Below are 8,810 nucleotides of genomic sequence, written 5' to 3' on the forward strand. Positions count from 1 at the left end.
GAGGGCAGAGGACTGCGCCGTGCGTATGCTTCACTGTGGCTGTGCTGGGCTTGGGGCTGGGTTCCCAAGCTGTGCCCTAGGCAGCACCTCCTGAATGCCAGGCTGCTCGTCCGGAGAAGCGGACGTGTGCCCCGCCCTCGTGTGAAGTTCTCAGAACAGCGAGATGGGAGTTTTCATTCTTCAACTGGCTACTAGGAGTTACTCAGGAGAGAAAGGAGGACGCTTTAGGAATTGCTACAGAAAGAACACGTGGCAGAGGAAGGGCCCAAGAAAGGGAGGGGGGGGTAGGGAAGGAGGAAGAAGCAAAAGAGCTCCTTCTTCAAGCTCGCTTTAGACCCCTTGGGAGGGCGTGGAGAAGTGTTGTGCGCTCGTTCAGTGCCAAGAAGCAGCCTGGAAAAGTTAGATAAATAATTGACCACTTTCAATTATTTAAACCACTGGTTCTTAATCTCTTTTGAATACTGGGCCCCTTTGAGAATTTGATGAAAGTTACAGACCCTATCTTGAAGTAAATAAACATATATATATATATATATATATATATATATACACACACACACAAACTTTTGCAAATCAATCCAGGAGATTCAAAGATCCACCAAATGACCATCCTTGGGTCCCAGACTTCGAGGGCATCAGACCGAGGCTCATTTTCACCCTTGACAGCTTTCCGAGCGGCAGACTGAGAATTAAGCCGCTCAAAGCAACGGCCAGAGCTAATGCATAAATAGACACTCAACTCAAAGCCTCGTAGGCGGATTGTCACATGAAAATGTGAGTGTTCTACAGTGGAGGGGAGTTGCTGAAGTGGCCTGCATTTTTCAATCACTGGAATCCCAGACGGTGACCCGAAGAGTGCATTCATTTCTCTCAAGGGCCGGAGCAAGTCAAATAAAATAAATTTAAGCCAATTTGGGACACGCTTTGTGTGTTCATGCATGGACAGGCTTTACTTCCCCGGAGAATCAGGCTCCATACGAATAATGTCATTTCAGCCTCAAAATCCTATATAATCCTCTCCCCCAGCATATTTCTGGTTTCCAGCTAACAAAGGAAAAAGAGTCTATTTTTTTTTCACTGTGGGGAATGAAAAGGGCCTGGAAAATAAGGTCAAGGGCATCATAGGAATAAGGATTGGGAGAGAGACAGGGGCATCCTTTGTGTCAAGTCAATGATCTTCCAACTCAATGGAAGCCTTTAGGGGAAAACAAGGAAGATTCCACTTCAGGAACTAGGACATCTGACGCTACAGCAGGAGCCGCCATCCCGTCAGGAGCAGGAGAAAACTCTTCTCATTTCTAGAGGCTTTTCTCAAAGACATTCGGTGGCAATTGGAAGTCGGGATGGGAGTGGTTCTTTAACAAATTGAGTCATCTCAGCAGAGCTGAAAGTTCCCCGTTTGAAAATGGACGTTTATCTGAAACCTAAGTTTTAAAGATGGATTGCTGAGATTTAAGAGGCTCTAAGGTGCCAGGACGAGGTACTGACATGAAAACTCCGTCCTAATGATGTGCTTTCTGTCACTCTGTGAAGTGCAGCTAAAGGTTGCTCACGATTAGATGCTTGCTCTGGACTGTGCTGGGTGTAGCCTAGATGCAGCTGCTGGTGGTGGGGTCCTTACGCATCAAGGGCCAGGGTGAAAGGAAGACATTTGAGTGAGGGTGTGAACATCAGGGAGTGGATACTATTGGCGGGAGAGAAAAAGGAAATGAAAAGGCAGCCAAGTGCTGAGGTCACATTCCATGTGCTTCATTTTGGAGAGGATACCCTTCAGTCCATCCAGCCATTTATCCATTGAAAAATATTTATCGGTCACTTGCCTTGTCCAAGTCACATAAGTTTGCCTTGGAATTTCTATCTTAAGACAGAAGAGATTTCCCATTTCATGGAGACCACATTCTAGCAGAGGAGAAAGATATTAAGCAACAAAGTGCATAATTAATCTTTTCCTTTGGAGATTCTGAATTCTCTCCTCCATAAAAGCATGGAGGAAACTGGCAAAAAGTGTCAGTATCAACTCTGAGAAATTAACCAAAGGCTTGCAGCAATTCTGGGAGCCTTCCCTGAAGAAAAACAGCCCAATCTCAGTAGAATCAGCAGGCTTTGTGGCATTGTCGTATTCTCTGTTCCAGCCTCTCTGTCTGCGGCTCTGCAGTAGCCTGGGAAAGCAAGGGGTCCCATCACAGACAGGACCGGCAGCCTCGCAGCCTCACGATGGACACCATGGGGTAGAAGCCCCTTCACAGCTTTGCGCCCAGAGAATCTCACTATTTGACACCCTGGATGGTTTTCTGGAAGATACCACTTGGGTGGCTGCTTTTATTTTACCTGATTCAGAGCCTGCCGTGCGCCCAAAGCCTCTCTCACGGACATTTGTCAAAAACACTTAGCGACTGGATACACAAATACATAATCTGTGCGTAATAGTTGGGCAAACAACAGGCTAACCAAAAAACTCAAAAGGAAGAGCTGGAGAATGAGGTGGTGTCCAGAGAGGCTTGAGAAAGGTCTGGTATATTCTTGGGGATCTAGAAGCCCGTGCATGGAAATGAACAAGCCACGGGCTGAGTTCACAGGACAGACCTGGAGGGGCCTGGGCTTGAGGTTCTGGCTGAACTTGAGGCTCTACCCTTCCTTCTTGCCTCTTGGCATGCCTCATGCCTCATGTGTTCTTGTTGAAAATGGGATTCCATTAAGGGATATCACATGGCATCTCTGGGAATCAGATTCCCCCAATCCCTGGGGCTTGTTGGGTTGCTGTCTGTAGTTGTTTTGTGGTTTGTTTTGCTTAGTGACTTTTCTGTAAGGTCTGTATACTTTTCCGTCTATAGGCGCTGGGTCTCTGTTCAGGGAGTTTATTGGGCATCTTTTTTTTTTTAAATATATTTATTTATTTATTTATTTATTTTTGGCTGTGTTGGGTCTTCGTTTCTGTGCGTGGGCTTTCTCCAGTTGCGGCGAGCGGGAGACACTTCATCGCGGTGTGCGGGCCTCTCACTGTCACGGCCTCTCCCGTTGCAGAGCACAGGCTCCAGACGCGCAGGCTCAGTAGTTGTGGCACACGGGCTTAGCTGCTCCGCGGCATGTGGGATCTTCCCAGACCAGGGCTCGAACCTGTGTCCCCTGCATTGGCAGGCAGATTCTCAACCACTGCACCACCAGAGAAGCCCCCTGTTGGGCATCTAATGATTACAGAGATTTCCTTAAATGCTCAGAAACAGTAAGTCTCCGGGCTGTGCTGAGCGTCTGCATGTGTGTGTTGGGACACCACTAACACTCAGTGGGCAGCTGACATCTCTGCCTTACCCTTCGCTTCCTGCTGGAAGACGCCAGGCACAAAGCCCACATGTTGTGTAAAGCAGTTTATACACACCATCCATGACAGGCAGATCCCTAGAGGTAGAACGTAGATTCGGGGTGTGAGGCACTGGGGGAGGATGGGATGGGGAAGACGGCTAACGGGCATGGGAATTCTTTTTATGGTGATGAAAATGTTCTGGAATTAAATAATGGTAATGCTGAATATACTAAATACACTTGTGAATGTGCTGGAAACCGCTGAGTTGTACACTGTTAAAGGATAAATTTGATGGTTTGTAAATGATATCTCAATTTTTAAAGGGCTATGTGGGGTAATCTGGATTTGGTTGATGAGATATCTGCTTATGGCCAAGATGGTCTCATAGAGACTGGATTACCCTCTTGACTGGGAAACTGAAAAACAGAAAAAAGTCCATGAGACAATGGCTTTGAGGTTTTGGGCATGAGGCAATGGAAGACAGTGACCCCTGAGACATGGGAAAGAAACAAGAGTCCTATCATTGCCCTGGATTCTTGCCCTAGAGAGTTAGCTGTGTGAAGGGTGGTAACAGGCATAAACCAGGAAACTTCCTGAGTTATGGAGATGGAGCTAAGAGTTCGGGGAGACCATGGTGCTTACAGCTTGCATGTAGATGATCAGAAATGAGACAGCTGCACACAGAGAGATCCAGAGAACTACAGGGGATGCCCCTCAAATATTCAACAAAGAACTCATCAGCATATGAGGAAGCCACCAAAGGCTGGGACTCGTAACCCCACAAAATGATGAGCAGTGACCACAGCCAGCGCTCACGCAGTACCTGACCTGGTGTTTGTTCCCACCAGCCGGGCTGGAAAGCTTCCTAATTTACAGGCATTGGGTACAGTACTCAGAAGGGTGTTCCCGCGAGCGTGGAATATCTAGCCCTACACTCGTCACGTCCAGCAAACTTTCCAAACAAGACGTAAAAAGATAAAACTGCTTCCAAGAAACCTAACTGCATTCCAGGGTGGAGGTAAGGAAGCTCAAAAATATTCGTAAGAATACAAAAATATTCAGCTTCCAACAAGCTAAAATTCGCAAAGTCTGGCATCCAATCAAAGATTGTTAATCATAAAAAGCGGCAGAAAATCACAGCCCATAATTAGGATAACAATCAATCGGTTGAAACTAACCCAGAAAAGACATTAATGTTAGAATTAGGAGAAAGAGCCATAAAAATCATGTTTCTAACAGCATTCCTTGTATTCAAAAGCTAAATGGAGGCATGGAAGTTACTAAAAAAAAATACTTCAAACAAATGTGTAGAGTTGAAAAGTACAATATCTAAAATGAGAAATACACATAATGGGATGAACAGCAGATAAGGCATTGCAGAAAAAAGATTCGACAAAATTAGGACACAGTAACCTAAACCATCCAAAATAAACCGTAGAGAAAAAACAAGAAGTCAACAAGGCATCAGTGAGCAGTGAGACAAGTTCGTATTGCCTAATATACATGAAATCAGAGTGCCTGAAGAAAGGCTGCAGTGGGGCAGATAATAGAAAACTATGTAAAGAAAGAATGACGGAAAGTTTTCATCATGATAAAGGAGCTTAGTCAGCCTAGGCTGCGCAAGTCCGGGCAGCCTCCAGGTTTCACCAGGCAGGGAAATGCGGCCCAGCCACTTCCTGCCAGGAGGCTGGCTCCCTCCCTGGGCTGGGGTTGCTATTTTCCAGGAGCTCCGCCCAGGCCTTGGCCTCCTCGAGTTTATCACTGAATTGCCTGAGCATTTTCCACATTTGTTTTCTTTCTGGGAATAGCCTTCCTCGTGCTGAGTCTGCTTCTGCCCCATCAGCCTGGCCTGCCCTTGCAAAGGGACCCGCTCCTCTGAGAGCTCCAGACCTGCTCCAGACGCCTCCGTCTCTGCAGCCACTTACTTCCTCTTCCTCTCTCCCTGCTTCTGCGGGGCACTGGGCTGAGCGTCCACCCTCAGCAGCCCTCTCTGCCTCTTCAGGGTTTACAGCGGGTGCCAGCCAGGTGTCCCCAAGCACCATTGTCCTGCTACACATTGCTCAGTGGACAGACCGTCCGGGGGCTTCCTCAGCCCGAGCCCCTTCCCAGATCCTTCCCCGTATCCCCTTAGCCTTATAGATTTTGTCCTGCCAATGGCTCTCCAGCCTCGGTTTTCGTGGGGTGACAGTAAAACAGTATGTAGAATGCTGACCAGCTTAAACTGCTTTTGCTCCCTTAAAACAGGTTGTGGATGAATCAAACGGAGTTATTTTACAGAGACGGCACTCTGCACGTGCAAGACGGGAATGCATGTCTCCAGGATGACTCTGGAGCCAAGAATCTTCAAGCTACTGAACTCAAAGAATAGAACCGTTGCCACCACAGCCCTTTACGAACGAAGAAGTCCTTCAAGAAGGAAAATCTGGCTTCCAGCAGCTCAAGTAGTTTATATGGACTGATTCAAGACTAGCCAATCAGCTTCGAAGTTTGAAATTCCCCGAACCCCTTAAATTTCACCCGGAACCCTGGATCTGGGAGACAGATTTGACCTAGGTCTCCTGTCTCCTTGCGGGTCAACCTTGCAATAAAGCTCCTTCTTTTCTCAAAAGCCGGTGCCATAGTGTTGGCCTCTAGGTGCATCGGGCAGTGAGCCCTTTCTTGGTAACAATTGCAACATGGGACTCACAACATTCCAGCTCCCACTCTGGTTGCCACCCCCTCTGCTTGGGAATACGGCAGCTTCTCCCCTGAGCAGTTGATTAATAGCAGGACTAGATTATGAATAAATAATTAGTCATCACATTCTGACCTGTTAGAAGCACAGGATACAGGCAGAGCTTATGACAGAGAGAGCTGACCTAGGCTGAGGGATCACAGAGGTTTCCCTGGGAAGTGATATGGGTGATAAAACATTTAGGGTTATCAGAATAAGTAAACGAAAGGGGAGATTAGGAAAGGGGAAATCGCAGGCGGAGGAAATCACAGAATGAGAAGTTTGGCTTTTCTGAGCAACTGAAGGAGACTTCCGTGACTGGAGGGGGAAAGTTAAGGTGGTGATAACAAGAGGTCAGGTTATGCAGGCCCCCTACAGGCCAGACTAGAATGCTTGGATTTTGTCCTAAGATTGATGGGATAAACCTTTGAAAAGTTATAATCAGGGGCATAAAATGATTTAGTCTGAATCATAATAAGATAGGTAGGGAAGGCAGGAGAGGTGGGTAGAGCCCTTTAGGAGACCATGGCAGGATCCTCCTACATGGTTTGGACTGGAGTGATGACAACGGGAAAAAAGGAAGAGGACAAATTTTGAAGCTGATGAGGGCACCATCATCCACAGGGTTTTCCAACGTGTTTTCTTTTGTCCTCGTGATCAGGAATTTAATTCCATGTGTAGGACACGGAGGAGGATAAATGAGATATGGGAGGAATATAGGCACAAGGAGTGGGGTTTCAAAAATGAAACTATTTCCAGACCTTTTCTATCTGTTTGGAACTACTTAGACATAAGGAAAGTTGGACAAACTGAAGACATTTACAATCAAGCATCAAGGTGAAAGGTGCGGACCATATGTTCTAGAAGAGCTGACCTTAATTTCCAGGCAAACTGGCCTCTGGTTGTGAGGAGGTGTCCTAGAAGATGTTACACTCGAAACTGGCCTTGAAGGTGGGAAGTATTTAGATAATCTTAGGAAAGTAAAGCCCTCAGAATTCAGTATTTAAAGAACTACTGCCATCATCCAGTCCTGGGAAATCAGTAGAGACAGAAGAGATTCTCATTAAAACAAACATAATTTCTTACCCATAAAGGGTGATTAAACCCTGGAGGCAGGTGAAACAGGAGCTTAATGAAGCTGTAAGTGTTCAAAACCTCATAAAATAATCATTTCCTCTTTCCCCTTCAGGGATGAGCTCTTTCTCAGTTCACTCACCAGGTGTTCATGTGATCACCAGGTCCCAGTCAGGGTCCGGAACCACAGTAATGAGGTCTGCACCCCTCCTGCTCCCTGGGCTTTGGTGTGGGGATTTGAAAGTCCTTTCTGGAGGTATGATAGTTCTTCCCACTTAAGCATCAAACAATAAGAATATTTAGTTTTCCTTTTTTTCCCCCCTGTGTAAATCTATACATATTGCTGGAGAATGTGAAATTAAACACTCACTCTAAGGGGTCCACTCACCTAACTCTATTTTAGAATACAGGGTCACTACCTATAACCCAAAAACATCTGTGATGGTTAATTTCATGTGTCAACTTGTCTGGACCATGAGATGCCCAGATATTTGGTCAAACATTATTCTGAGTGTGTCTGTGAGGGTGTCTCTGGATGAGATTAACATTGGAATTGTTGGACTGAATAAAGCAGATTGCCCTCCCAGTGTGGTGGGCCTCACCCAATCAGTTGAGGGCCTGACTAGAAAAAAAAGGCTGACACCTTTTTGTCCCCCCTACCCTCTCAAGTAAAAGAGAATTCCTCCTGCCTGCCTGCGTTTGAACAGGGACTTCAGCTTTTTCCTGCCTTTAGACAAACTGAAACGTCCACTCTTCCTGCACCTTGAGCCAATTGGCCTTTGGATTGAAGCTACACCATCCACTGTCCAGCTTGCAGACTCACCCGAAGATCTTGAGACTTGTCAGCCTCCATAATCCTGTAGCTAATTCCTTATAAGAAATCTTTGCCATATATGTATTATATATATACGTATATATATATATATACACACACACACACACACACACATATATATATAGTGACTTCAAACCAACCAAGAAAACCAAAAAACCAAAGTGAGCTGTGTCTTCTTTCAGCTGATGTTCCCTAAGGATGGCTCTGGAATGTCTAAGGATGCCTGTTTCTCTCTATCCATTTCAGGTTTTTATTTAAAAAATACTCTTAATTTGTCCCCAAATCACAAAGCCAAGACAGCTTTCTGCTGGCCCCAGAGTGAGATCAGCTCAGTCTTTAATGAAGCAGCCTGACTGAGGGCATAGTGGAGACCCCTTACCATCTATAGCTCAGCACAGGATATAGAACCCGAGTTGGGTTCCTCTATTTTCATTGCTCTCTTACTTCTTTCCTTTTTTAATTGTTCCCCTGGAAGGAGATTTTGGAGCTGGTGTAGTTTGTGTCCTTGAGACGCAAGGATTTTATTAAGGGATGTACGTGTGAGAGAAATGGGGGACTCATTCTCATGGATGCCCCACAGCTACTGAAAAATTACATTTATGAATGATTATTGTATAGATCTAGTACCTTGCTGGGACTGAAATCATCCAGAGAATTCACACACCTGTCTGTTAAGATCTCACTCTTCAAACCCAACCTTGGATTCATTTATGCTTGAGTTATGCTGTTTTCCTCATCCTTCCTTGAAGATGCTGTGTTCTTTCTCATAACTGCCTTCTCTCATGCTGAAGGTTCCACTTGGAATTCACCTCTTTTTCTATTTTTTCCCCATTGATGACCTTGGCATCTTTGTTGAAAATCATTTGGCCATATACCTGTGGATCTATTTC

The sequence above is a fragment of the Balaenoptera physalus genome, assembly GCF_965194825.1.
Source record: "Balaenoptera physalus genome assembly, chromosome: 8".
Classification (NCBI taxonomy): domain Eukaryota; kingdom Metazoa; phylum Chordata; class Mammalia; order Artiodactyla; family Balaenopteridae; genus Balaenoptera; species Balaenoptera physalus.